At 44.2% G+C, this 27,002-nt stretch overlaps 9 non-coding genes across 9 annotated transcripts; all 9 read left to right on the forward strand.

Annotated features, from left to right (window-relative positions):
- The first annotated feature begins 642 nt into the window (after window positions 1-642).
- Window positions 643-716, forward strand: trnat-agu (transfer RNA threonine (anticodon AGU)). The gene has a single exon. It is a non-coding gene; the product is annotated as a tRNA-Thr (tRNA).
- Window positions 717-2,307: 1,591 nt separating this feature from the next.
- Window positions 2,308-2,381, forward strand: trnat-agu (transfer RNA threonine (anticodon AGU)). The gene has a single exon. It is a non-coding gene; the product is annotated as a tRNA-Thr (tRNA).
- Window positions 2,382-3,975: 1,594 nt separating this feature from the next.
- On the forward strand, window positions 3,976-4,049 carry trnat-agu (transfer RNA threonine (anticodon AGU)). Its single transcript has one exon. It is a non-coding gene; the product is annotated as a tRNA-Thr (tRNA).
- A 3,260-nt stretch (window positions 4,050-7,309) lies between these two features.
- On the forward strand, window positions 7,310-7,383 carry trnat-agu (transfer RNA threonine (anticodon AGU)). Its single transcript has one exon. It is a non-coding gene; the product is annotated as a tRNA-Thr (tRNA).
- Window positions 7,384-8,976: 1,593 nt separating this feature from the next.
- Window positions 8,977-9,050, forward strand: trnat-agu (transfer RNA threonine (anticodon AGU)). Its single transcript has one exon. It is a non-coding gene; the product is annotated as a tRNA-Thr (tRNA).
- Window positions 9,051-10,642: 1,592 nt separating this feature from the next.
- trnat-agu (transfer RNA threonine (anticodon AGU)) lies at window positions 10,643-10,716 on the forward strand. Its single transcript has one exon. It is a non-coding gene; the product is annotated as a tRNA-Thr (tRNA).
- A 3,362-nt stretch (window positions 10,717-14,078) lies between these two features.
- On the forward strand, window positions 14,079-14,152 carry trnat-agu (transfer RNA threonine (anticodon AGU)). Its single transcript has one exon. It is a non-coding gene; the product is annotated as a tRNA-Thr (tRNA).
- Window positions 14,153-18,312: 4,160 nt separating this feature from the next.
- trnat-agu (transfer RNA threonine (anticodon AGU)) lies at window positions 18,313-18,386 on the forward strand. Its single transcript has one exon. It is a non-coding gene; the product is annotated as a tRNA-Thr (tRNA).
- A 7,736-nt stretch (window positions 18,387-26,122) lies between these two features.
- trnak-uuu (transfer RNA lysine (anticodon UUU)) lies at window positions 26,123-26,195 on the forward strand. Its single transcript has one exon. It is a non-coding gene; the product is annotated as a tRNA-Lys (tRNA).
- Window positions 26,196-27,002: the final 807 nt, after the last annotated feature.

Here is a 27,002-nt window from a genome sequence, read left to right on the forward strand (position 1 = left end):
CCAAAGGGAGGCTGCCGGTCTGCTTGCGAGGGAAATGTGCTGGTGAGGTTGAATTACCATTGAAGGAAATTCAAAATATACAATATGAGACTTTGAAGTGAGCTATAAGACTGCGTTTGGAATGGGCCCTGGAAGCGCAGTCGGTAGAGCATCCGACTTTTAACCTGAAGATCGATGGGTTTAAGTCCCTGCCTGGGCTTCAAGTTTGTCTCAAGGCGTTTTTGTTCCCAATGAACGACAGAAAAAAAAATAAAGAATGCAGGGCGATTTTGGGAAAGTGGATGAACTGTGACAACGTCGTGTTTGCCAAATTGCAATTGGCGTCGACAACTTTCAAGAATTTCTGCTAAATTTTCAGTTAATGTATAAACTCTCTCCTGGTCTTGTCCTGCATTGTATCACAATAGTTTTGTGGTCATTTTTAATTACTTCCAATTCACAACATATTTCCTGTTTGTTTACTTTTCCCTGCAGAATGCGATAATCTAATAACTTTCAGAAATAACAGCAATTTTTGCAGTTTTAAAAGTCCAGTGCCAATGAAATTTGCACTCTCAAAGTCAGTATGAGAAATCAACAATACTGAGCGGTAATCAAAATAATGGAAATCTGCTCCAAACTTGCAGAGTTGGTGTGCAAGTAGGTGCTGTGGCTTAGATGGTTACAGCGCCTGTCTAGTATACAGGAGATCCTGAGTTCAAATCTCAGCAGCGCCTTTATACCTTTCTGTCAAAACAAGTAACCTGTTATGAAAGCTCCCAATTTAATGGTGAATGCAGAGTTAAATGGCAAAATCTCCTTGGCACTTACCTTGAAAATTCCCTCCCTACTCTAATGTCAAACCTTTCATAGCACCATTTTTCACGCAACTTCCATTTTCTCATCTACTCCATCTCATCTACTCCATTGCATTTACTCCTCACTTCAGCTCTGATTAAGGATCACACGGATTTGAAATGTTAAAGCTGTGTCTGGCTCCACATATATCCTCTGAATTTTTGAGCTTCAATCCTATCATGTTTAGCTTCTCATGCAGATTCGCACCATCTGCAGTATTTTCTTTGAATGCATGACAGGATTTACCTCCGGTAATCCTGAAGGAACTTTTTGAATGTTTTTTAGCGACATCTGTGAGCAACGATTGAATGATTAATTGATTTACTGGGATGAAGAGTGACCCGGACTCGAAATGTTAACTCGGTTCTCTCTTCACAGGTGGTGGAGACCCGCTGAGATTTTCCATCATTTCCTGTTTTTCTTTCAGATTTTACATCCGCAGTAATTTGCTTTTATATTGAACGATTTATGTTGCTGCACGTTTGCAAGAAGGACTCGGGCGGGATAAAGGATGGGGTTATTTTCCATGATGATGTGGTGCTGACAGATCTATTTATATCCTGAAACTTTGCGAATTGCATAATTTGCTAGTTTACAAGATGAATTTATTTACGTTCACACACTGCCACAACAAACACCAGATGATACCTTTTATTCCCTCTCTCAAAATACAATCTTTGTCTCTGTAGCTTCCCACTCAGATCTCACCGAACTAAACGTAATCTTCAAAGTCTTGAAGTCCCAGTGCAGGTCCCTGGGTAAACAGTTGTCACATCACAAGTCACTGGTAAAAAGAGAGAACAAGCTGAAGAATTTGAGAAAGGAAGCCAAAGGGAGGCTGCCGGTCTGCTTGCGAGGGAAATGTGCTGGTGAGGCTGAATTACCATTGAAGGAAATTCAAAATATACAATATGAGACATTGAAGTGAGCTATACGACTGTGTTTGCAATGGGCCCTGGAAGCGCAGTCGGTAGAGCATCTGACTTTTAATCTGAAGGTCGATGGGTTTAAGTCCCTGCCTGGGCTTCAACTTTGTCTCAAGGCGTTTTTGTTCCCAATGAACGACAGGAAAAAAAAATAAAGAATGCAGGGTGATTTTGGGAAAGTGGATGAACCGTGACAACGTCGTGTTTGCCAAATTGCAATTGACGTCGACAACTTTCAAGAATTTCTGCTAGACTTTCAGTTAATGTAAAAACTCTCTCCTGGTCTTGTCCTGCATTATACCACTGTAGTTTTGTGGTCATGTTTAATTACTTCCAATTCACAAAATATTTCCTGTTTGTTTACTTCTCCCTGCAGAATGCTATAAACTAATAACTTTCAGAAATAACTGCAATTTTTGCAGTTTCAAAAGTCCAGTGCCGATGAAATTTGCACTCTCAAAGTCAGCATGAGAAATCAACAATACTGAGCGGTAATCAAAATAATTGAAATCTGCTCCAAACTTGCAGAGCTGGTGTGCAAGTAGGCGCTGTGGCTTAGGTGGTTAAAGCGCCTGTCTAGTAAACAGGAGATCCTGAGTTCAAATCTCAGCAGTGCCTTTATACCTTTACGTCAAAACAAGTCACCTGTTGTGAAACGCTCCCAATTTCATGGTGAATGCAGAGTTTATTGGCAACATCTCCATGGCACTACCCTTGAAGATGCTCTCCCTACTCTTATGTCAAACCTTTCATAGCTCCATTTTTCACGCAACTTCCATTTTCTCATCTTCTCCATCTCATCTACTCCATTGCATTTACTCCTCACTTCAGCTCTGATTAAGGATCACACGGATTTGAAATGTTAACGCTGTGTCTGGCTCCACATATATCCTCTGATTTTTTGAGCTTCAATCCTATCATGTTTAGCTTCTCATGCAGATTCGCACCATCTGCAGTATTTTCTTTGAATGCATGACAGGATTTACCTCCGGTAATCCTGAAGGAACTTTTTGAATGTTTTTTAGCGACATCTGTGAGCAACGATTGAATGATTAATTGATTTACTGGGACGAAGAGTGACCCGGACTTGAAATGTTAACTCGGTTCTCTCTTCACAGGTGGTGCCAGACCCGCTGAGATTTTCCATCATTTCCTGTTTTTCTTTCAGATTTTACATCCGCAGTAATTTGCTTTTATATTGAACGATTTATGTTGCTGCACGTTTGCAAGAAGGACTCGGGCGGGATAAAGGATGGGGTTATTTTCCATGATGATGTGGTGCTGACAGATCTATTTATATCCTGAAACTTTGCGATTTGCATAATTTGCTAGTTTAAAAGATGAATTTATTTACGTTCACACACTGCCACAACAAACACCAGATGATACCTTTTATTCCCTCTCTCAAAATACAATCTTTGTCTCTGTAGCTTCCCACTCAGATCTCACCGAACTAAACGTAATCTTCAAAGTCTTGAAGTCCCAGTGCAGGTCCCTGGGTAAACAGTTGTCACATCACAAGTCACTGGTAAAAAGCGAGAACAAGCTGAAGAATTTGAGAACGGAAGCCAAAGGGAGGCTGCCGGTCTGCTTGCGAGGGAAATGTGCTGGTGAGGCTGAATTACCATTGAAGGAAATTCAAAATATACAATATGAGACTTTGAAGTGAGCTATAAGACTGCGTTTGGAATGGGCCCTAGAAGCGCAGTCGGTAGAGCATCTGACTTTTAATCTGAAGATCGATGGGTTTCAGTCCCTGCCTGGGCTTCAACTTTGTCTGAAGGTGTTTTTTGTTCCCAATGAACGACAGGAAAAAAGAATAAAGAATGCAGGGTGATTTTGGGAAAGTGGATGAACCGTGACAACGTCGTGTTTGCCAAATTGCAATTGCCGTCGACAACTTTCAAGAATTTCTGCTAGATTTTCAGTTAATGTAAAAACTCTCACCTGGTCTTGTCCTGCATTATACCACTATAGTTTTGTGGTCATGTTTAATTACTTCCAATTCACAAAATATTTCCTGTTTGTTTACTTCTCCCTGCAGAATGCTATAATCTAATAACTTTCAGAAATAACTGCAATTTTTGCAGTTTCAAAAGTCCAGTGCCGATGAAATTTGCACTCTCAAAGTCAGCATGAGAAATCAACAATACTGTGCGGTAATCAAAATAATGGAAATCTGTTCCAAACTTGCAGAGCTAGTCTGCAAGTAGGTGCTGTGGCTGAGATGGTAAAAGCGCCTGTCTAGTAAACAGGAGATCCTGAGTCCAAATCTCAGCAGTTCCTTTATACCTTTACATTAAAACAAGCAGCCTGTTATGAAAAGCTCCCAATTTAATGGTGAATGCAGAGTTTATTGGCAAAATCTCCATGGCACTAACCTTGAAGATGCCCTCCCTACTCTAATGTCAAACCTTTCATAGCTCCATTTTTCACGCAACTTCCATTTTCTCATCTACTCCATCTCATCTACTCCATTGCATTTACTCCTCACTTCAGCTCTGATTAAGGATCACACGGATTTGAAATGTTAACTCTGTGTCTGGCTCCACATATATCCTCTGAATTTTTGAGCTTCAATCCTATCATGTTTAGCTTCTCATGCAGATTTGCAACATCCGCAGTATTTTCTTTCAATGCATGACAGGATTTACCTCCGGTAATCCTGAAGGAACATTTTGAATGTTTTTTAGCGACATCTGTGAGCAACGATTGAATGATTAATTGATTTACTGTGACGAAGAGTGACCCGGACTCGAAATGTTAACTCGGTTCTCTCTTCACAGGTGGTGCCAGACCCGCTGAGATTTTCCATCATTTCCTGTTTTTCTTTCAGATTTTACATCCGCAGTAATTTGCTTTTATATTGAACGATTTATGTTGCTGCACGTTTGCAAGAACGACTCGGGCGGGATAAAGGATGGGGTTATTTTCCATGATGATGTGGTGCTGACAGATCTATTTATATCCTGAAACTTTGCGATTTGCATAATTCGCTAGTTTACTAGATGAATTTATTTACGTTCACACACTGCCACAACAAACACCAGATGATACCTTTTATTCCCTCTGTCAAAATACAATCTTTGTCTCTGTAGCTTCCCACTCAGATCTCACCGAACTAAACGTAATCTTCAAAGTCTTGAAGTCCCAGTGCAGGTCCCTGGGTAAACAGTTGTCACATCACAAGTCACTGGTAAAAAGCGAGAACAAGCTGAAGAATTTGAGAAAGGAAGCCAAAGGGAGGCTGCCGGTCTGCTTGCGAGGGAAATGTGCTGGTGAGGCTGAATTACCATTGAAGGAAATTCAAAATATACAATATGAGACATTGAAGTGAGCTATAAGACTGTGTTTGGAATGGGCCCTGGAAGCGCAGTCGGTAGAGCATCTGACTTTTAATTTGAAGATCGATGGGTTTAAGTCCCTGCCTGGGCTTCAACTTTGTCTCAAGGCGGGTTTGTTCCCAATGAACGACAGGAAAAAAAAATAAAGAATGCAGGGTGATTTTGGGAAAGTGGATGAACCGTGACAACGTCGTGTTTGCCAAATTGCAATTGCCGTCGACAACTTTCAAGAATTTTTGCTAGATTTTCAGTTAATGTAAAAACTCTCACCTGGTCTTGTCCTGCATTATACCACTATAGTTTTGTGGTCATGTTTAATTACTTCCAATTCACAAAATATTTCCTGTTTGTTTACTTCTCCCTGCAGAATGCTATAATCTAATAACTTTCAGAAATAACTGCAATTTTTGCAGTTTCAAAAGTCCAGTGCCGATGAAATTTGCACTCTCAAAGTCAGCATGAGAAATCAACAATACTGTGCGGTAATCAAAATAATGGAAATCTGTTCCAAACTTGCAGAGCTAGTCTGCAAGTAGGTGCTGTGGCTGAGATGGTAAAAGCGCCTATCCAGTAAACAGGAGATCCTGAGTCCAAATCTCAGCAGTTCCTTTATACCTTTACATTAAAACAAGTAGCCTGTTATGAAAAGATCCCAATTTAATGGTGAATGCAGAGTTTATTGGCAAAATCTCCATGGCACTAACCTTGAAGATGCCCTCCCTACTCTAATGTCAAACCTTTCATAGCCCCATTTTTCACGCAACTTCCATTTTCTCATCTACTCCATCTCATCTACTCCATTGCATTTACTCCTCACTTCAGCTCTGATTAAGGATCACACGGATTTGAAATGTTAACTCTGTGTCTGGCTCCACATATATCCTCTGAATTTTTGAGCTTCAATCCTATCATGTTTAGCTTCTCATGCAGATTTGCAACATCCGCAGTATTTTCTTTGAATGCATGATAGGATTTACCTCCGGTAATCCTGAAGGAACATTTTGAATGTTTTTTAGCGACATCTGTGAGCAACGATTGAATGATTAATTGATTTACTGTGACGAAGAGTGACCCGGACTCGAAATGTTAACTCGGTTCTCTCTTCACAGGTGGTGCCAGACCCGCTGAGATTTTCCATCATTTCCTGTTTTTCTTTCAGATTTTACATCCGCAGTAATTTGCTTTTATATTGAACGATTTATGTTGCTGCACGTTTGCAAGAACGACTCGGGCGGTATAAAGGATGGGGTTATTTTCCATGATGATGTGGTGCTGACAGATCTATTTATATCCTGAAACTTTGCGATTTGCATAATTCGCTAGTTTACTAGATGAATTTATTTACGTTCACACACTGCCACAACAAACACCAGATGATACCTTTTATTCCCTCTGTCAAAATACAATCTTTGTCTCTGTAGCTTCCCACTCAGATCTCACCGAACTAAACGTGATCTTCAAAGTCTTGTGGTCCCAGTGCAGGTCCATGGGTAAACAGTTGTCAAATCACAAGTCACTGGTAAAAAGCGAGAACAAGCTGAAGAATTTGAGAAAGGAAGCCAAAGGGAGGCTGCCAGTCTGCTTGCGAGGGAAATGTGCTGGTGAGGCTGAATTACCATTGAAGGAAATTCAAAATATACAATATGAGACATTGAAGTGAGCTATAAGACTGTGTTTGGAATGGGCCCTGGAAGCGCAGTCGGTAGAGCATCTGACTTTTAATCTGAAGATCGATGGGTTTAAGTCCCTGCCTGGGCTTCAACTTTGTCTCAACGCGTTTTTGTTCCCAATGAACGACAGGAAAAAAGAATAAAGAAAGCAGGGTGATTTTGGGAAAGTGGATGAACTGTGACAACGCCGTGTTTGCCAAATTGCAATTGGCGTCGACAACTTTCAAGAATTTCTGCTAGATTTTCAGTTAATGTAAAAACTCTCTCCTGGTCTTGTCCTGCATTATACCACTGTAGTTTTGTGGTCATGTTTAATTACTTCCAATTCACAAAATATTTCCTGTTTGTTTACTTCTCCCTGCAGAATGCTATAATCTAATAACTTTCAGAAATAACAGCAATTTTTGCAGTTTCAAAAGTCCAGTGCCAATGAAATTTGCACTCTCAAAGTCAGTATGAGAAATCAACAATACTGAGCGGTAATCAAAATAATGGAAATCTGCTCCAAACTTGCAGAGCGAGTCTGCAAGTAGGTGCTGTGGCTTAGATGGTAAAAGTGCCTGTCTAGTAAACAGGAGATCCTGAGTTCAAATCTCAGCAGTGCCTTTATACCTTTACATCAAAACAAGTAACCTGTTATGAAAAGCTCCCAATTTAATGGTGAATGCAGAGTTTATTGGCAAAATCTCCATGGCACTAACCTTGAAGATGCCCTCCCTACTCTTATGTCAAACCTTTCATAGCTCCATTTTTCACGCAACTTCCATTTTCTCATCTACTCCATCTCATCTACTCCATTGCATTTACTCCTCACTTCAGCTCTGATTAAGGATCACACGGATTTGAAATGTTAACTCTGTGTCTGGCTCCACATATATCCTCTGAATTTTTGAGCTTCAATCCTATCATGTTTAGCTTCTCATGCAGATTTGCAACATCCGCAGTATTTTCTTTGAATGCATGATAGGATTTACCTCCGGTAATCCTGAAGGAACATTTTGAATGTTTTTTAGCGACATCTGTGAGCAACGATTGAATGATTAATTGATTTACTGTGACGAAGAGTGACCCGGACTCGAAATGTTAACTCGGTTCTCTCTTCACAGGTGGTGCCAGACCCGCTGAGATTTTCCATCATTTCCTGTTTTTCTTTCAGATTTTACATCCGCAGTAATTTGCTTTTATATTGAACGATTTATGTTGCTGCACGTTTGCAAGAACGACTCGGGCGGTATAAAGGATGGGGTTATTTTCCATGATGATGTGGTGCTGACAGATCTATTTATATCCTGAAACTTTGCGATTTGCATAATTCGCTAGTTTACTAGATGAATTTATTTACGTTCACACACTGCCACAACAAACACCAGATGATACCTTTTATTCCCTCTGTCAAAATACAATCTTTGTCTCTGTAGCTTCCCACTCAGATCTCACCGAACTAAACGTGATCTTCAAAGTCTTGTGGTCCCAGTGCAGGTCCCTGGGTAAACAGTTGTCAAATCACAAGTCACTGGTAAAAAGCGAGAACAAGCTGAAGAATTTGAGAAAGGAAGCCAAAGGGAGGCTGCCAGTCTGCTTGCGAGGGAAATGTGCTGGTGAGGCTGAATTACCATTGAAGGAAATTCAAAATATACAATATGAGACATTGAAGTGAGCTATAAGACTGTGTTTGGAATGGGCCCTGGAAGTGCAGTCGGTAGAGCATCTGACTTTTAATCTGAAGATCGATGGGTTTAAGTCCCTGCCTGGGCTTCAACTTTGTCTCAAGGCGTTTTTGTTCCCAATGAACGACAGGAAAAAAGAATAAAGAAAGCAGGGTGATTTTGGGAAAGTGGATGAACTGTGACAACGCCGTGTTTGCCAAATTGCAATTGGCGTCAACAACTTTCAAGAATTTCTGCTAGATTTTCAGTTAATGTAAAAACTCTCTCCTGGTCTTGTCCTGCATTATACCACTGTAGTTTTGTGGTCATGTTTAATTACTTCCAATTCACAAAATATTTCCTGTTTGTTTACTTCTCCCTGCAGAATGCTATAATCTAATAACTTTCAGAAATAACAGCAATTTTTGCAGTTTCAAAAGTCCAGTGCCAATGAAATTTGCACTCTCAAAGTCAGTATGAGAAATCAACAATACTGAGCGGTAATCAAAATAATGGAAATCTGCTCCAAACTTGCAGAGCGAGTCTGCAAGTAGGTGCTGTGGCTTAGATGGTAAAAGTGCCTGTCTAGTAAACAGGAGATCCTGAGTTCAAATCTCAGCAGTGCCTTAATACCTTTACATCAAAACAAGTAACCTGTTATGAAAAGCTCCCAATTTAATGGTGAATGCAGAGTTTATTGGCAAAATCTCCATGGCACTAACCTTGAAGATGCCCTCCCTACTCTTATGTCAAACCTTTCTTAGCTCCATTTTTCACGCAACTTCCATTTTCTCATCTACTCCATCTCATCGACTCCATTGCATTTACTCCTCACTTCAGCTCTGATTAAGGATCACACGGATTTGAAATGTTAACGCTGTGTCTGGCTCCACATATATCCTCTGAATTTTTGAGCTTCAATCCTATCATGTTTAGCTTCTCATGCAGATTCGCAACATCTGCAGTATTTTCTTTGAATGCATGACAGGATTTACCTCCGGTAATCCTGAAGAAACTTTTTGAATGTTTTTTAGCGACATCTGTGAGAAACGACTGAATGATTAATTGATTTACTGGGACGAAGAGTGACCCGGACTCGAAATGTTAACTCGGTTCTCTCTTCACAGGTGGTGCCTGACCCGCTGACATTTTCCATCATTTCCTGTTTTCTTTCAGATTTTACATCCGCAGTAATTTGCTTTTATAATGATCGATTAATGTTGCTGCACGTTTGCAAGAACGACTCGGGCGGGATAAAGGATGGGGTTATTTTCCATGATGATGTGGTGCTGACAGATCTATTTATATCCTGAAACTTTGCGATTTGCATAATTTGCTAGTTTGCTAGATGAATTTATATATGTTCACACACTGCCACAACAAACACCAGATGATACCTTTTATTCCCTCTCTCAAAATACAATCTTTGTCTCTGTAGCTTCCCACTCAGATCTCACCGAACTAAACGTAATCTTCAAAGTCTTGAAGTCCCAGTGCAGGTCCCTGGGTAAACAGTTGTCAAATCCCAAGTCACTGGTAAAAAGCGAGAACAAGCTGAAGAATTTGAGAAAGGAAGCCAAAGGGAGGCTGCCAGTCTGCTTGCGAGGGAAATGTGCTGGTGAGGCTGAATTACCATTGAAGGAAATTCAAAATATACAATATGAGACTTTGAAGTGAGCTATAAGACTGCGTTTGGAATGGGCCCTGGAAGCGCAGTCGGTAGAGCATCTGACTTTTAATCTGAAGGTCGATGGGTTTAAGTCCCTGCCTGGGCTTCAACTTTGTCTCAAGGCGTGTTTGTTCCCAATGAACGACAGGAAAAAAGAATAAAGAATGCAGGGTGATTTTGGGAAAGTGGATGAACTGTGACAACGTCGTGTTTGCCAAATTGCAATTGGCATCGACAACTTTCAAGAATTTTTGCTAGATTTTCAGTTAATGTAAAAACTCTCTCCTGGTCTTGTCCTGCATTATACCACTATAGTTTTGTGGTCATGTTTAATTACTTCCAATTCACAAAATATTTCCTGTTTGTTAACTTCTCCCTGCAGAATGCTATAATCTAATAACTTTCAGAAATAACAGCAATTTTTGCAGTTTCAAAAGTCCAGTGCCAATGAAATTTGCACTCTCAAAGTCAGCATGAGAAATCAACAATACTGAGCGGTAATCAAAATAATGGAAATCTGCTCCAAACTTGCAGAGCTGGTGTGCAAGTAGGTGCTGTGGCTTAGATGGTTAAAGCGCCTGTCTAGTAAACAGGAGATCCTTAGTTCAAATCTCAGCAGTGCCTTTATACCTTTCTGTCAAAACAAGTAACCTGTTATGAAAGCTCCCAATTTAATGGTGAATGCAGAGTTAAATGGCAAAATCTCCATGGCACTAACCTTGAAAATGCCCACCCTACTCTAATGTCAAACCTTTCATAGCTCCATTTTCTCATCTACTCCATTGTAGAGGGTGCCATCTCTGCTACTCCACTACTGGGCCGATATCTGGGGTTTGAGTATCTGTGTGTGTCTCTCTCCAGCTGGCACTGAAACTTCAGAGGCCAGGGGATGCCGCACTGGGACACTTCCACTGAAGAGAGCACTGAAACAAGCCTGCCGTTTATCCCTAACCGGCAGCCTGAGGCTTATATCACACAGATCTCCAGACCCCTACCAATACCCAGGTGATTCTCTCTCTTGCCGGTGGTGCAACACCCACCCGGTTCCTACTTCGCTGGAGTAGCTTTCCCAAGAGAGAGAATAGGACACTGCTGTTTATTACCTAACCAGCAGCCTGTCCTGAGTGAATCGCTCAAGATGACCCTTGATTCTTGGACCCGGAATTAAGGTGAGGAATATTTTAACAATGACTTGGTCAGAGATCGCTGGTGAGAGATTGAAGAATTTAAACGACTCCAATTATCAGCAAATCAAGGTTTATTGCAAAACCCAGGTCAAAATCATCAACAGAAGAAAATATAATAAAATCTTAAACTCTAACACAAACTAAGTCTATTCAGAAAGCACTATAACGGACACAACGAAAAATCTTATGGTTACACAGTTTTAGCAATAGCACAAAACACAAATCAAGTCCCCTTCCCCAAAGCCTCAACCACTATTAAAGTCAAGGGAGTTTCGCAAGCTGCTGCAGGGTACTTACGGTCACAGGCTGCAGAGGTCAAGTCAAAGGTGGAGAGGTCGAGCCAAGAGCCAAGAGCCAAGAGACCCTCAATCCAAACACAGCCCCTTTTATATTGTTTTACCTGGCTTTGTCCTGTGTTCGGCCAGCCCCTTTTGCATTGAAAAGGTAAGGTTTAAAGTTCCCGCTGGTCCCGCCCCCTTTGAGCCGGTCAGAGCTGTTTGTTTCCGGGTATTCCTCGCAGGTCCGCTCCTTCCAGCTAGGCAGACCTGCGCGATTTGAATTTGGCGCCGACTCCGCCCCCTCCTTCCAGTGAGTTCCTGCCGGTAGCTTCTGTCAAGATTGGAGTACCTCCCCCAGGTCCGCCTCCAACTTGGTTTTTTCTACCGTCAGCGATTTGAATTTGGCGCTGACTCCGCCCCTTTTTCCCAGTGAGTTCCTGCCGGTAGCTTCTGTCAAGATTGGAGTACCTCCCCCAGGTCCGCCTCCAACTTGGTTTTTTCTACCGTCCGCGATTTGAATTTGGCGCTGACTCCGCCCCCTTCTCCCAGTGAGTTCCTGCCGGTAGCTTCTGTCAAGATTGGAGTACCTCCCCCAGGTCCGCCTCCAACTTGGTTTTTTCTACCGCTTATCTTCAAGGGGCTTTTCCAGCGCAATGTACTGAGCCCAGACAGTCTGCTTTTTGGGATAACAAGGTTAGGCTCTCTTGTGAAGATTTTCCAAAGGTCTTCCAGCTGCTCCGGAGATGGCTGCTATTCTCACCTTGCTATGTTGATGGGGTGTTAATTGGATTCTGCTCTGGTGGAGGCCAGGTCATTTACATTTGCATGGGGCTATGACCATCCCATTGTCCTGCTTGCAGGCAGGCCCCCTGTGTATTCCCGTGCCCCTTTCTCTGTGTGTTAATCTTATCTCGTTGTCTGGCTCCTTCTTCCTTGTAGCTCCTAGGGGGGGGTTTGTAAATACTTATGTCCCTACTCAGCTCAGCGGACCAAGCCTGCTGGGAAAATTGGTTACGTTCTCTTGGCTGAAAAGTCAGTTTACAGTCTCTGGGTTTTATTCTTGGGCAGTCCAAAAAGGGCCGAATTGCCCGAAAACCTTACACCATCTCATCGGCTCCATTGCATTTACTCCTCACTTCAGCTCTGATTAAGGATCACACGGATTTGAAATGTTAACTCTGTGTCTGGCTCCACATATATCCTCTGAATTTTTGAGCTTCAATCCTATCATGTTTAGCTTCTCATGCAGATTTGCAACATCCGCAGTATTTTCTTTGAATGTATGACAGGATTTACCTCCGGTAATCCTGAAGGAACATTTTGATTGTTTTTTAGCGACATCTGTGAGCAACGATTGAATGATTAATTGATTTACTGTGACGAAGAGTGACCCGGACTCGAAATGTTAACTCGGTTCTCTCTTCACAGGTGGTGCCAGACCCGCTGAGATTTTCCATCATTTCCTGTTTTTCTTTCAGATTTTACATCCGCAGTAATTTGCTTTTAAATTGAACGATTTATGTTGCTGCACGTTTGCAAGAACGACAAGGGCGGGATAAAGGATGGGGTTATTTTCCATGATGATGTGGTGCTGACAGATCTATTTATATCCTGAAACTTTGCGATTTGCATAATTTGCTAGATTACTAGATGAATTTATTTACGTTCACACACTGCCACAACAAACACCAGATGATACCTTTTATTCCCTCTCTCAAAATACAATCTTTGTCTCTGTAGCTTCCCACTCAGATCTCACCGAACTAAACGTAATCTTCAAAGTCTTGAAGTCCCAGTGCAGGTCCCTGGGTAAACAGTTGTCACATCACAAGTCACTGGTAAAAAGCGAGTACAAGCTGAAGAATTTGAGAAAGGAAGCCAAAGGGAGGCTGCCGGTCTGCTTGCGAGGGAAATGTGCTGGTGAGGCTGAATTACCATTGAAGGAAATTCAAAATATACAATATGAGACTTTGAAGTGAGCTATAAGACTGCGTTTGGAATGGGCCCTGGAAGCGCAGTCGGTAGAGCATCTGACTTTTAATCTGAAGATCGATGGGTTTAAGTCCCTGCCTGGGCTTCAACTTTGTCTCAAGGTGTGTTTGTTCCCAATGAACGACAGGAAAAAAAAATAAAAAATGCAGGGTGATTTTGGGAAAGTGGATGAACCGTGACAACATCGTGTTTGCCAAATTGCAATTGCCGCCGACAACTTTCAAGAATTTTTGCTAGATTTTCAGTTAATGTCAAAACTCTCTCCTGGTCTTGTCCTGCATTATACCACTATAGTTTTGTGGTCATGTTTAATTACTTCCAATTCACAAAATATTTCCTGTTTGTTTACTAGTCCCTGCAGAATGCTATAATCTAATAACTTTCAGAAATAACTCCAATTTTTGCAGTTTCAAAAGTCCAGTGCCAATGAAATTTGCACTCTCAAAGTCAGCATGAGAAATCAACAATACTGAGCGGTAATCAAAATAATGGAAATCTGCTCCAAACTTGGAGAGCTGGTGTGCAGGTAGGCGCTGTGGCTTAGATGGTTAAAGCGCCTGTCTAGTAAACAGGAGATCCTGAGTTCAAATCTCAGCCGTGCCTTTATACCTTTACGTCAAAACAAGTAACCTGTTATGAAAAGCTCCAAATTTAATGGTGAATGCAGAGTTTATTGGCAAAATCTCCATGGCACTAACCTTGAAAATGCCCACCCTACTCTTATGTCAAACCTTTCATAGCTCCATTTTTCACGCAACTTCCATTTTCTCATCTACTCCATCTCATCTACTCCATTGCATTTACTCCTCACTTCACCTCTGATTAAGGGTCACACGGATTTGAAATGATAACTCTGTGTCTGGCTCCACATATATCCTCTGATTTTTTGAGCTTCAATCCTATCATGTTTCGCTTCTCATGCAGATTCGCACCATCTGCAGTATTTTCTTTGAATGCATGATAGGATTTACCTCCGGTAATCCTGAAGGAACTTTTTGAATGTTTCTTAGCGACATCTGTGAGCAACGATTGAATGATTAATTGATTTACTGGGACGAAGAGTGACCCGGACTCGAAATGTTAACTCGGTTCTCTCTTCACAGGTGGTGCCAGACCCGCTGAGATTTTCCATCATTTCCTGTTTTTCTTTCAGATTTTACATCCGCAGTAATTTGCTTTTATATTGAACGATTTATGTTGCTGCACGTTTGCAAGAACGACTCGGGCGGGATAAAGGATGGGGTTATTTTCCATGATGATGTGGTGCTGACAGATCTATTTATATCCTGAAACTTTGCGATTTGCATAATTTGCTAGTTTACAAGATGAATTTATTTACGTTCACACACTGCCACAACAAACACCAGATGATACCTTTTATTCCCTCTCTCAAAATAGAATCTTTGTCTCTGTAGCTTCCCACTCAGATCTCACGAACTAAACGTAATCTTCAAAGTTTTGAAGTCCCAGTGCAGGTCCCTGGGTAAACAGTTGTCAGATCACAAGTCACTGGTAAAAAGCGAGAACAAGCTGAAGAATTTGAGAAAGGAAGCCAAAGGGAGGCTGCCGGTCTGCTTGCGAGGGAAATGTGCTGGTGTGGCTGAATTACCATTGAAAGAAATTCAAAATATACAATATGAGACTTTGAAGTGAGCTATAAGACTGCGTTTGGTATGGGCCCTAGAAGCGCAGTCGGTAGAGTGTCTGACTTTTAATCTGAAGATCGATGGGTTTAAGTCCCTGCCTGGGCTTCAACTTTGTCTCAAGGTGTTTTTGTTCCCAATGAACGACAGGAAAAAAGAATAAAGAATGCAGGGTGATTTTGGGAAAGTGGATGAACCGTGACAACGTCGTGTTTGCCAAATTGCAATTGCCGTCGACAACTTTCAAGAATTTTTGTTAGATTTTCAGTTAATGTAAAAACTCTCTCCTGGTCTTGTCCTGCATTGTATCACAATAGTGTTGTGGTCATGTTTAATTACTTCCAATTCACAAAATATTTCCTGTTTGTTTACTTTTCCCTGCAGAATGCTATAATCTAATAACTTTCAGAGATAACAGCAATTTTTGCAGTTTCAAAAGTCCAGTGCCAATGAAATTTGCACTCTCAAAGTCAGCATGAGAAATCAGCAATACTGAGCGGTAATCAAAATAATGGAAATCTGCTCCAAACTTGCAGAGCTGGTCTGCCAGTAGGTGCTGTGGCTTAGATGGTTAATGCGCCTGTGCCTTCATACCTTTATGTCAAAACAAGTAACCTGTGATGAAAATCTCCCAATTTAATGGTGAATGCTGATTTTATTGGCAAAATCTCCATGGCACTAACCTTGAAGGTGCTTTCCCTCCTCTTACGTCAAACCTTTCATAGCTCCATTTTTCACGCAACTTCCATTTTCTCATCTACTCCATTGCATTTACTCCTCACTTCAGCTCTGATTAAGGATCACACGGATTTGAAATGTTAACTCTGTGTCTGGCTCCACATATATCCTCTGAATTTTTGAGCTTCAATCCTATCCTGTTTCGCTTCTCATGCAGATTCGCAACATCCGCAGTATTTTATTTGAATGCATGACAGGATTTACCTCCGGTAATCCTGAAGGAACATAGAACATAGAACATAGAAAATACAGCACAGAACAGGCCCTTCGGCCCACGATGTTGTGCCGAACCTTTGTCCTAGATTAATCATAGATTATCATTGAATTTACAGGGCAGAAGGAGGCCATTCGGCCCCTTGAGTCTGCACCGGGTCTTGGAAAGAGCACCCTACCCAAACTCAACACCTCCACCCAACACCAAGGGCAATTTGGACATTAAGGGCAATTTATCATTGGCCAATTCACCTAACCCGCACATCTTTGGACTGTGGGAGGAAACCGGAGCACCCGGAGGAAACCCACGCAGACACGGGGAGGACGTGCAGACTCCGCACAGACAATGACCCAATCCGGAATCGAACCTGGGACCATGGAGCTGTGAAGCAATTGTGCTATGCACAATGCTACCGTGCTGCCCTTAAGAACAAATAAATCTACACTATATCATTTTACCGTAATCCATGTACCTATCCAATAGCTGCTTGAAGGTCCCTAATGTTTCCGACTCAACTACTTCCACAGGCAGTGCATTCCATGCCCCCACTACTCTCTGGGTAAAGAACCTACCTCTGATATCCCTCCTATATCTTCCACCTTTCACCTTAAATTTATGTCCCCTTGTAATGGTGTGTTCCACCCGGGGAAAAAGTCTCTGACTGTCTACTCTATCTATTCCCCTGATCATCTTATAAACCTCTATCAAGTCGCCCCTCATCCTTCTCCGCTCTAATGAGAAAAGGCCTAGCACCCTCAACCTTTCCTCGTAAGACCTACTCTCCATTCCAGGCAACATCCTGGTAAATCTTCTTTGCACCTTTTCCAGAGCTTCCACATCCTTCCTAAAATGAGGCGACCAGAACTGTACACAGTACTCCAAATGTGGCCTTACCAAAGTTTTGTACAGCTGCATCATCACCTCACGGCTCTTAAATTCAATCCCTCTGTTAATGAACATTTTGAATGTTTTTTAGCGACATCTGTGAGCAACGATTGAATGATTAATTGATTTACTGGGACGAAGAGTGACCCGGACTCGAAATGTTAACTCGGTTCTCTCTTCACAGGTGGTGCCAGACCCGCTGAGATTTTCCGTCATTTCCTGTTTTTCTTTCAGATTTTACATCCGCAGTAATTTGCTTTTATATTGAACGATTTATGTTGCTGCACGTTTGCAAGAACGACTCGGGCGGTATAAAGGATGGGGTTATTTTCCATGATGATGTGGTGCTGACAGATCTATTTATATCCTGAAACTTTGCGATTTGCATAATTTGCTAGTTTACAAGATGAATTTATTTACGTTCACACACTGCCACAACAAACACCAGATGATACCTTTTATTCCCTCTCTGAAAATACAACCTTTGTCTCTGTAGCTTTCCACTCAGATCTCACCGAACTAAATGTAATCTTCAAAGTTTTGAAGTCTCAGTGCAGGTCCCTGAGTAAACAGTTGTCACATCACAAGTCACTGGTAAAAAGCGAGTATAAGCTGTAGAATTTGAGAAAGGAAGCCAAAGGGAGGCTGCCGGTCTGCTTGCGAGGGAAATGTGCTGGTGAGGCTGAATGACCATTGAAGGAAATTCAAAAGATACAATATGAGACTTTGAAGTGAGCTATAAGACTGCGTTTGGAATGGGCCCTGGAAGCGCAGTCGGTAGAGCATCTGACTTTTAATCTGAAGATCGATGGGTTTAAGTCCCTGCCTGGGCTTCAACTTTGTCTCAAGGCGTTTTTGTTCCCAATGAACGACAGGAAAAAAGAATAAAGAATGCAGGGTGCTTTTGGGAAAGTGGATGAACCGTGACAACGTCGTGTTTGCCAAATTGCAATTGCCGTCGACAACTTTCAAGAATTTTTGCTAGATTTTTAGTTCATGTAACAACTCTATTGGTCTTGTCCTGCATTATTCCACTTTAGTTTTGTGGTCATGTTTATTTACTTTCACTTCACAAAATATTTCCTGTTTGATTACTTCTTCCCTGCAGAATGCTATAATCTAATAACTTTCAGAAATAACTGCAATTTTTACAGTTTCAAAAGCCCAGTGCCGATGAATATTTTAATTTGCACTCTCAAAGTCAGCATGAGAAATCAACAATACTGAGCGGTAATCAAAATAATGGAAATCTGTTCCAAACTTGCAGAGTTGGTTTGCAAGTTGGTGCTGTGGCTTAGATGGTAAAAGTGCCTATCTAGTAAACAGGCGATCCTGAGTTCAAATCTCAGCAGTGCCTTTATACCTTTATGTCAAAACAAGTAACCTCTTATGAAAAGCTCCCAATTTAATGGTGTATGCAGAATATATTGGCAAAACCTCCATGGCACTAACCTTGAAGGTGCTTTCCCTACTCTTATGTCAAACTTTTCATAGCTCCATTTTTCACGCAACTTCCATTTTCTCATCTACTCCATTGCATTTACTCCTCACTTCAGCTCTGATTAAGGATCTCACGGATTTGAAATGTTAACTCTGTGTCTGGCTCCACATATATCCTCTGATTTTCTGAGCTTCAATCCTATCATGTTTAGCTTCTCATGCAGATTCGCAACATCCGCAGTATTTTCTTTGAATGCATGACAGGATTTACCTCCGGTATTCCAGAAGGAACGTTTTGAAAATTTATCAGCGATATCTGTAAGCAAAGATTGAATGATTAAATGATTTACTCTGATGAAGAGTGACCCAGCCTCGAAGCGTTAGCTCGGTTCTCTCTTCACAGATGCTGCCAGACCCACTGAGATTTTCCATCATTTCCTGTTTGTTTCCAGATTTCACATCTGCAGTAATTTGCCTTTTTATTGGACGATATATGTTGCTGCATGTCAGCAAGAACGATTTGGGCGGGATAAAGGATGGGGCGTTTTCCATTAAGATGTGGAGTTGACAGATCTATTTACGCCCTGAAACTTTGCGATTTGCATAATTTGCGGTTTACAAAATGAGCTTACTTGCGTTCACACTCTGCCACAACAAACAACAGATGACACCCTTTATTCCCTCTCTTAAAATACAATTTGTATCTCTGTAGCTTCCCACTCATATCTCAGCGACCTAACCGTAATCTTCAATGTCTTGAAGTCCCAGTGCATGTCCCTGGGTAACAACAGTTGTCACATCACAGGTCATTGGTAAAATACGAGTCCAAGTTGAAGAATTTGAGAAAGGAAGCCGAAGGGAGGCTGCCGGTCTGCTTGCGAGGGAAATGAGCTGGAGAGGCTGAATGACCAGTGAAGGAAAATCAAAAGATACAATATGAGACTTTGACGTAAGATATGAGAGCATTTTTGAAATGGGTCCTGGGAGCTCAGTTGGTAGAGCATTAGACTTTTAATCTGAGAGTCCAGGGTTCAAGTCCCTGTCAGGGCTTTGATTTTGGCTCAAGGCATTTGCTTCCCAATGAACGGTAGGAAAAAAGAATAAAGAATGCAGGATGCTTTATGGAAAGTGGAAGGACCGTGAATAACGTCGTGTTTGCCAAATTGCAACAGCCGTCGCGAATTTTCAAGAATTCTTGCTAGATTTTCAGTTAATGTAAAAACTCTCTCCTGGTCTGGTCCTGCATTATACCACTATAGTTTTCTGGCCATGTTTAATCACTTCCCAATTCGCAAAACATTTCCTGTTTGTTTACTTCTTTCCTGCAGAACTGCTATAAACTAATAACTTTCAGCAAATAACTGCAATTTTGACAGTTTCAAAACCCCAGTGCACTCACAAAGTCAGTATGAGAAATCAACAATGATGCACGATCAATTACACTCAAGACGAAGTGATTTCATAACTGAAGGCTTTAATCGACTAGAACTGTTTCCCAGCAGCTTCGGTATAGAAAGTGAAGGCACCAGTTCTTATACTCCACCTGTCAGGGCGGAGCTACGTATCAACAGCCAATGGTAAACTCCTAGGTTTAACCAATGGTCATCAGCCTCTTAGGTACAGCAATACCTGATAATACCACATTCACCCCCTGTTAAAAAAGAGTCCGGCGGGGGTGGTGGCCAGTGGTAACAGTCGCCTTTAACATGGTATGATCAGATATGGAGGTACTGTGATACGTCCTTACAGAGCTGTCGAGAATATTTACAAATTGTTTGTTCACGGTTAAAGTCACAGCGAAGCAATCAGTCGATCGGGTGACCTGGTCGTCCTTCTGGACCGTCTGGGCTTCGGTGGTGATTCTGGTGGGGGTCCAGGTGGTTGCGACTCCGGGAGTGTAGTTTTGGCCTCCCTGGCAGCTTCGTCACCCCTAGGCGGCGCTGTTGGGGCAAACGGTTGACACGGGGGGGTCGCCTGTAGGGGGCATCGGTGGGTGGGCGGGCCTAGGCAGGAGCGGCGGGAGTACTGACCCTCCAGTGAGGTGCTGTCAGGGGGGTGGGGGTAATGGTCCGGGTGCGTGTGGGGTTCCGGCGGGCGCCAGGTCCCGGAGGGAGACTGTATCTTGCCTGGCGTCAGGGAACGCCACAAAGACGTACTGGGGGTTAGCGTGCAGCAGGTGGACCCTCTCGACCAATGGGTCCAACTTGTGCGCCCGCACATGCTTCCGAAGCAGGATGGGTCCGGGTGTCGCTAGCCAGGTTGGGAGCGAGGTCCCGGAGGAGGACTTCCTGGGGAAAACAAGGAGACGTTCATGAGGTGTCTGATTGGTAGTTGTACAGAGCAGCGACCGGATGGCGTGGAGGGCCACCGGGAGGACCTCTTGCCAGCGGGAGACTGGGAGATTCCTGGACCATAGGGCCAGTAGAACAGTCTTCCAGACCGTTCCGTTCTCCCTCTCCACCTGTCCGTTTCCCCGGGGGTTGTAACTGGTCATCCTGCTTGTGGCAATGACCCTGCTGAGCAGGAATTGACGCAGTTCGTCGCTCATAAAGGAGGACCCCCTATCACTGCGTATGTACGCAGGGAAACCGAACAGTGTAAAGATACCCTGGAGGGCCTTGATGATGGTGGTTGCGGTCATGTCGGGGCAGGGGATGGCGAATGGGAACCGGGAGTACTCGTCAATCACGTTCAGGAAATACGTGTTGCGGTCGGTGGAGGGGAGGGGGCCTTTGAAATCCATGCTGAGGAGTTCAAAGAGATGGGAAGCCTTTATCAGGTGCACCCTCTCTGGCCGGTAGAAGTGTGGTTTGCACTCCGCGCAGATTTGTCAGTCCTTGGTGACTGTCCTGACCTCCTCGATGGAGTCGGGCAGGTTGCGGGTCTTGATGAAGTGGAAGACACGAGTGACCCCCGGGTGGCAGAGGTCCTCGTGGAGGGCTCGGAGGGGGTCCACTTGTGCAGTGGCACAAGTGCCGTGGGACAGGGCATCAGGAGGCTCGTTTAGCTTCCCCAGACGGTACAAGATCTCGTAGTTGAAGGTGGAGAGTTCTATCCTCCACCGCAAGATCTTGTCATTTTTAATCTTGCCCCGCTGTGCATTATCGAACATGAAAGCAACCGACCGTTGGTCCGTGAGGAAAGTGAATCTCCTGCCGGCCAGGTAATGCCTCCAATGCCTCACAGCTTCAACTATGGCTTGTGCCTCTTTTTCGACCAAGGAATGGCGCATTTCGGAAGCGTGGAGGGTACAGGAGAAGAAGGCCACGGGCCTGCCCGCTTGGTTGAGGGTGGCCGCCAGAGCTATGTCGGACGCATCGCTCTCGACCTGGAAGGGGAAGGACTCGTCGATGGCACACATCGTGGCCTTTGCAATGTCTGCTTTGATACGGCTGAAGGCCTGGCGGGCCTCGGTCGACAGGGGGAAGGTTGTGGACTGGATTAGGGGTCGGGCTTTGGCTGCGTAGTTCGGGACCCACTGGGCGTAGTAACCGAAAAACCCTCGACAGCGCTTCAGGGCCTTGGGGCAGTGAGGGAGGGGGAACTCCATAAGGGGGCGCATGCGCTCAGGGTCGGGGCCTAAAACTCAATTTCGCACTACGTAGCCTAGAATGGCTAGACAGTCGGTGTTGAATACGCATTTATCCTTATTGTACGTTAAGTTAAGGATTTTCAGGTTAGCTCTATTTGGAGTTGCGGAAGAGCCGGGAGTGCAGGAGGCGAAAGAGGCCGACGTTGTGCCCTTTGCGTCCCTAGTAGCCCGGCGCAGGATCCTACTCATGTGGAAGGAGGCGAAACCCCCCGGACTGGAGGCCTGGGTAAACGATATGGCGGGGTTCATTAAACTGGAGCAGATAAAGTTTGCCCTGAGAGGATCGGCTCAAGGGTTCACCAAGCGGTGGCAGCCATTTCTCGACTACCTAGGGGAACGTTAGAGGGGAGACAGATGACCAGCAGCAGCAACCCAGGGGGGAGGGGGGGGGGAGGGGGCGGGGGGGGTTTTAGTTTAGTTTATGTCAAAAGATAATGGGGTTTTGTTATTTGTGTATTGTTAAACATTTCTGTATTGTTACGTTTGCTTTGTAAGAGGGGAAAAATTGTTGTTTGGGGAAAAAATTTTCAATAAAATATATTTTTTAAAAAAAGTTAAGGATTTTCGCGGTCTGGAGAAATTTACGGAGGTTGGTGTTGTGGTCCTGCTGGTCATGGCCGCAGATGGTGACGTTATCCAGATACGGGAACGTTGCGCGGAAGCCGTACTGGTCAACCATTCGGTCCATCTCTCGCTGGAAGACCGACACCAAAGGGAACTCTTAAAAATTGATAGAGCCGCCCATCTGCTTCGAAGGCAGTGTACTTGCGGTCACTATTAAGGAGGGGTAGCTGATGGTAGGCGGACTTGAGATCCACCGTGGAGAAGACCTTGTATTGCGCAATCCTGTTTACCAGGTCGGCTATACGGGGGAGAGGGTACGCGTCCAGCTGCGTAAACCTGTTGATGGTCTGACTGTAGTCGATGACCATCCTATGTTTCTCCCCGGTCTTTACCGCCACTACTTGAGCTCTCCAGAGACTGTTGCTCGCTTCGATGACCCCTTCCCTCAGCAGCCTTTGGACCTCTGACCTGATGAAGGTCCGGTCCTGGGCACTGTACCGTCTGCTCCTGGTGGCGACGGGTTTGCAATCCAGGGTGAGGTTCGCAAACAGGGAAGGCGGGTCGACCTTAAAGGTCGCAAGGCCGCAGACATTAAGGGGGGGTATAGGGCCGCCGATTTAAAGGTCAGGCTTTGCAAGTTACATTGGAAGTCCAACCCCATGAGTGCAGCCGCGCAGAGGTGCGGCAGGACAAAAAGGCGGAAATTGTTGAATCTCCTGCCTTGGACAGTGAGATTCGCTAGGCAGAACCCCTTTATCTCCACCGAGTGTGACCCGGAGGCCAGGGAGATCCTTTGGTTTACAGGGTGGGTAACAAGTGAATAGCGCCTTACCATGTCGGGGTGAACAAAGCTTTCCGTGCTCCCAGAGTCAATCAGGCAAGATGTCTCGTGGCCGTTGATGAAGACCGTCATTGTTGCTGTTGCGAGTGTCCGAGGTCGACTTTGGTCCAGTGTCACCGAGGCCAGATGAAGCAGTTGCGATTTCTGATTGGGCAGCGTTTCGTCGGTTGTGCTGGGGGCCTGGGGCCCCATCCAAGTTGGCGTCTCCCATGGGTCGCACATGGTGATCGGTGATGGACAAGATGGCGGCGGGGATGGACAAAATGGCGGCACCCACCCGTCCAGCGTGGAGTCCGGGGGGCAAGATGGCCGTGCCCATGGGTCAAGTGTGGCCCGAGGATAGTGGGGTGGCGGTGAGCGCTGGCCGGTCGGGGCCTGAAGGGGGGGTTGGCGCGGCGGTCCGGAGTCGCTGGAGACCGCGGCCACAGCGTGGGCCTGGCAGACCCCCACAAAGTGGCCCTTCTTGCTGCACCCTTTGCAGGCGGCGGTGCGGGCCGGGCAGCGCTGGCGGGGATGATTCACATGCCCACAGAAGAAACAGCGGTGCCCGGCGGCGTTAGCGGGCCGTCTCGCAGCGCAGGCCTGCGCTGTCAGGGGAAGGTCTGTGGGGCTGCCGCTGTGGGGTGCCACGCAGCCCAGGGGGCTGCTGCGCGGTCGGGCGCATAGGATTGCGTGTTTTGGGAGGCTACGTCCATGGACCCTGCCAGGGCCCATGCCTCTCCAAGTCCCAGGGTGTCCTTTTCTAATAGTCTTTGGCGGATCTCAGAAGAGCTCATACCTGCTACGAAGGCAGCCCTGATTAAAAGTTCCGTGTGCTCGCTCCCTGAAAATTGCGGGCAGCCACAGTTTCGGCCCAGCACCAGTAGCGCCCGGTAGAAAGCCTCCAACGATTCCCCGGGTCTTTGCCGTCTCGTTGCAAGCAGGTGACGTGCGTAGACCTGATTTACAGGGCGGATATAATGTCCTTTTAACAGTTCGATCGCGGGATCATAGTCCTCCGCCTCCTCGATAAGGGTGTAGATCCCAGGGCTGACCCTTGAGTGCAGGAGATGCATTTTCTGTCCTTCGGAGGGGGTACCTCCGGCCGTCTCGAGGTAGCCTTTAAAGCACGCCAGCCAGTGTTTAAATATTGCAGCCGAGTACTCCGCGTGGGGGCTGAGTTGTAGGTACTCCGGTTTGATTCGGAGATCCATCCTTCCAGCTGAAGTGTAGTCGATTAAATTGATGCACGATCAATTACACTCAAGACAAAGTCATTTCCTAACTGAAGGCTTTAATCGACTAGAACTTGTTCCCCAGCAGCTTCGGTACAGAAAGTGAAGGCTGCTGGGATGGCACCAGTTCTTATACACCATCTGTCAGGGCGGAGCTACGTATCAACAGCCAATGGTAAACTTCTAGGTTTAACCAATGGTCATCAGCCTCTTAGGTACAGCAATACCTGATAATACCACAAACAATACTGATGTTTAATCAAAACAATTGAAATCTGTTCTACACTTGCAACACTGTCTGGCAGATTGGCGCTGTGGCTTAGATGGTTAAAGCGCCTGTCTTGTAACAGGAGATCTTGAATTCACATCTCAGCAGTGCCTTTGTACCTTTAGGTCAAAGCATGTAGCCTGTGAAGAATGCTCCTCATTTAATGGTGAACACAGAAAATGTCGGCAAAATGTCTGTCGTGCCGACTTTCAAGTTTGCTTTCCCCTGTTTTAATGTCAAACTTTATTCAACCTTCCATATCTCCCATTTTTCACGCAACTTCCATTTTCCTCATCGACTCCATTGCATGTAACCTCGCTTCAGCTCTGAATAAGGATCACACGGATTTGAAACATTAACTTTGTGTCTGGCTCCACAGACATCCTCTAATTTTCTGAGCTTTAATCCAATCATTTTTAGTTTCTCATGCACATTCACAACATGTGCAGTATTTTCCTTTGAATGCATGACAGGATTGACCTCAGGAAATTTTGAATGTCTGTCAGCGATGTCTGTGAGCAAAGATTGAATGATTAAATGATTTACTCTGATGAAGAGTGACCCAGCCTCGAAGCGTTAGCTCGGTTCTCTCTTCACAGATGCTGCCAGACCCACTGAGATTTTCCATCATTTCCTGTTTTAATTCAGATTTCACATCCGCAGTAATTTGCCTTTTTATTGGACGATATATGTTGCTGCATGTCAGCAAGAACGATTTGGGCGGGATAAAGGATGGGGCGTTTTCCATGAAGATGTGGCGTTGACAGATCTATTTACCCCCTGAAACTTTGCGATTTGCATAATTTGTTACTTTACTCGATGAGCTTACTTGCGTTCACACTCTGCCACAACAAACAACAGAGAACACCCTTTATTCCCTCTCTCAAAATACAATCTGTATCTCTGCAGCTTCCCACTGATATCTCAGCGAACTAAACATAATCTTCAATGTCTTGAAGTCCCAGTGCATGTCCCTGGGTAACAACAGTTGTCACATCACAGGTCATTGGTAAAATGCGAGTCCAAGTTGAAGAATTTGAGAAAGGAAGCCGAAGGGAGGCTGCCGGTCTGCTTGCGAGGGAAATGAGCTGGAGAGGCTGAATGACCAGTGAAGGAAATTCAAAAGATACAATATGAGACTTTGAAGTGAGCTATGAGAACACTTTTATAATGGGCCCTGGTTGCTCAGTCGCTAGAGCATCAGACTTTTAATCTGAGGGTTCAGGGTTCAAGTCCCTGTCAGGGCTTTGATTTTGGCTCAAGGCGTTTGCTTCCCAGTGAATGGTAGGAAATAAAAATAAAGAATGCAGGATGCTTTATGGAAAATGGAAGAACCGTGACAACGTCGTGTTTGCCAAATTGCAACAGCCGTCCAGAATTTTCAAGAATTTTTGCTAGATTTTCAGTGAATGTAAAACTCTCTCCTTGTCTTGTCCTGCATTATACCACTGTAGTTTTCTGGCCATGTTTAATCACTTCCCAATTCGCAAAATGTTTCCTGTTTGTATACTCCTTTCCTGCAGAACTGCTTTTAAATTAATAACTTTCAGAAATAACTGCAATCTTTACAGTTTCAAAAGCCCAGTGACGATGAATATTTTAGTTTGCACTCTCAAAGTCAGCAGGAGAAATCAACAATACCGATGTTTAATCAAAACAATTGAAATCTGTTCTACACTTGCAAAGCTGGCTTGCAGATTGGTGCTGTGGCTTAGATGGTTAAAGCGCCTGTTTTGTAAACAGGAGATCCTGACTTCAAATTTAAGCTGTGCTTTCATGCCTTTAGGTCCAAGCAAGTAGCCTGTGAAGCAATGCTCCCAATTTAATGATGAATGCAGAAATTGTTGGCAAAATCTCTGTGGCACCGACCTTGAAGTTTGCTTTATGTCAAACTTTATTCAAACCTTCCTCAGCTCCCATTTTTCACGCAACTTACTTTGTCCTTGTGGTGAACGTATTGCTACTACAATTCACCACTGCATTGTATTGTATTATGTTGATGCCCTTGTGGGCTCCGCCCCCTCAGGGGTGGTATATAAATCTGCAGCTTGTAG

Source organism: Scyliorhinus torazame, chromosome 4 (assembly GCF_047496885.1).
Source record: "Scyliorhinus torazame isolate Kashiwa2021f chromosome 4, sScyTor2.1, whole genome shotgun sequence".
In the NCBI taxonomy this organism is placed as follows: Eukaryota; Metazoa; Chordata; class Chondrichthyes; order Carcharhiniformes; family Scyliorhinidae; genus Scyliorhinus; species Scyliorhinus torazame.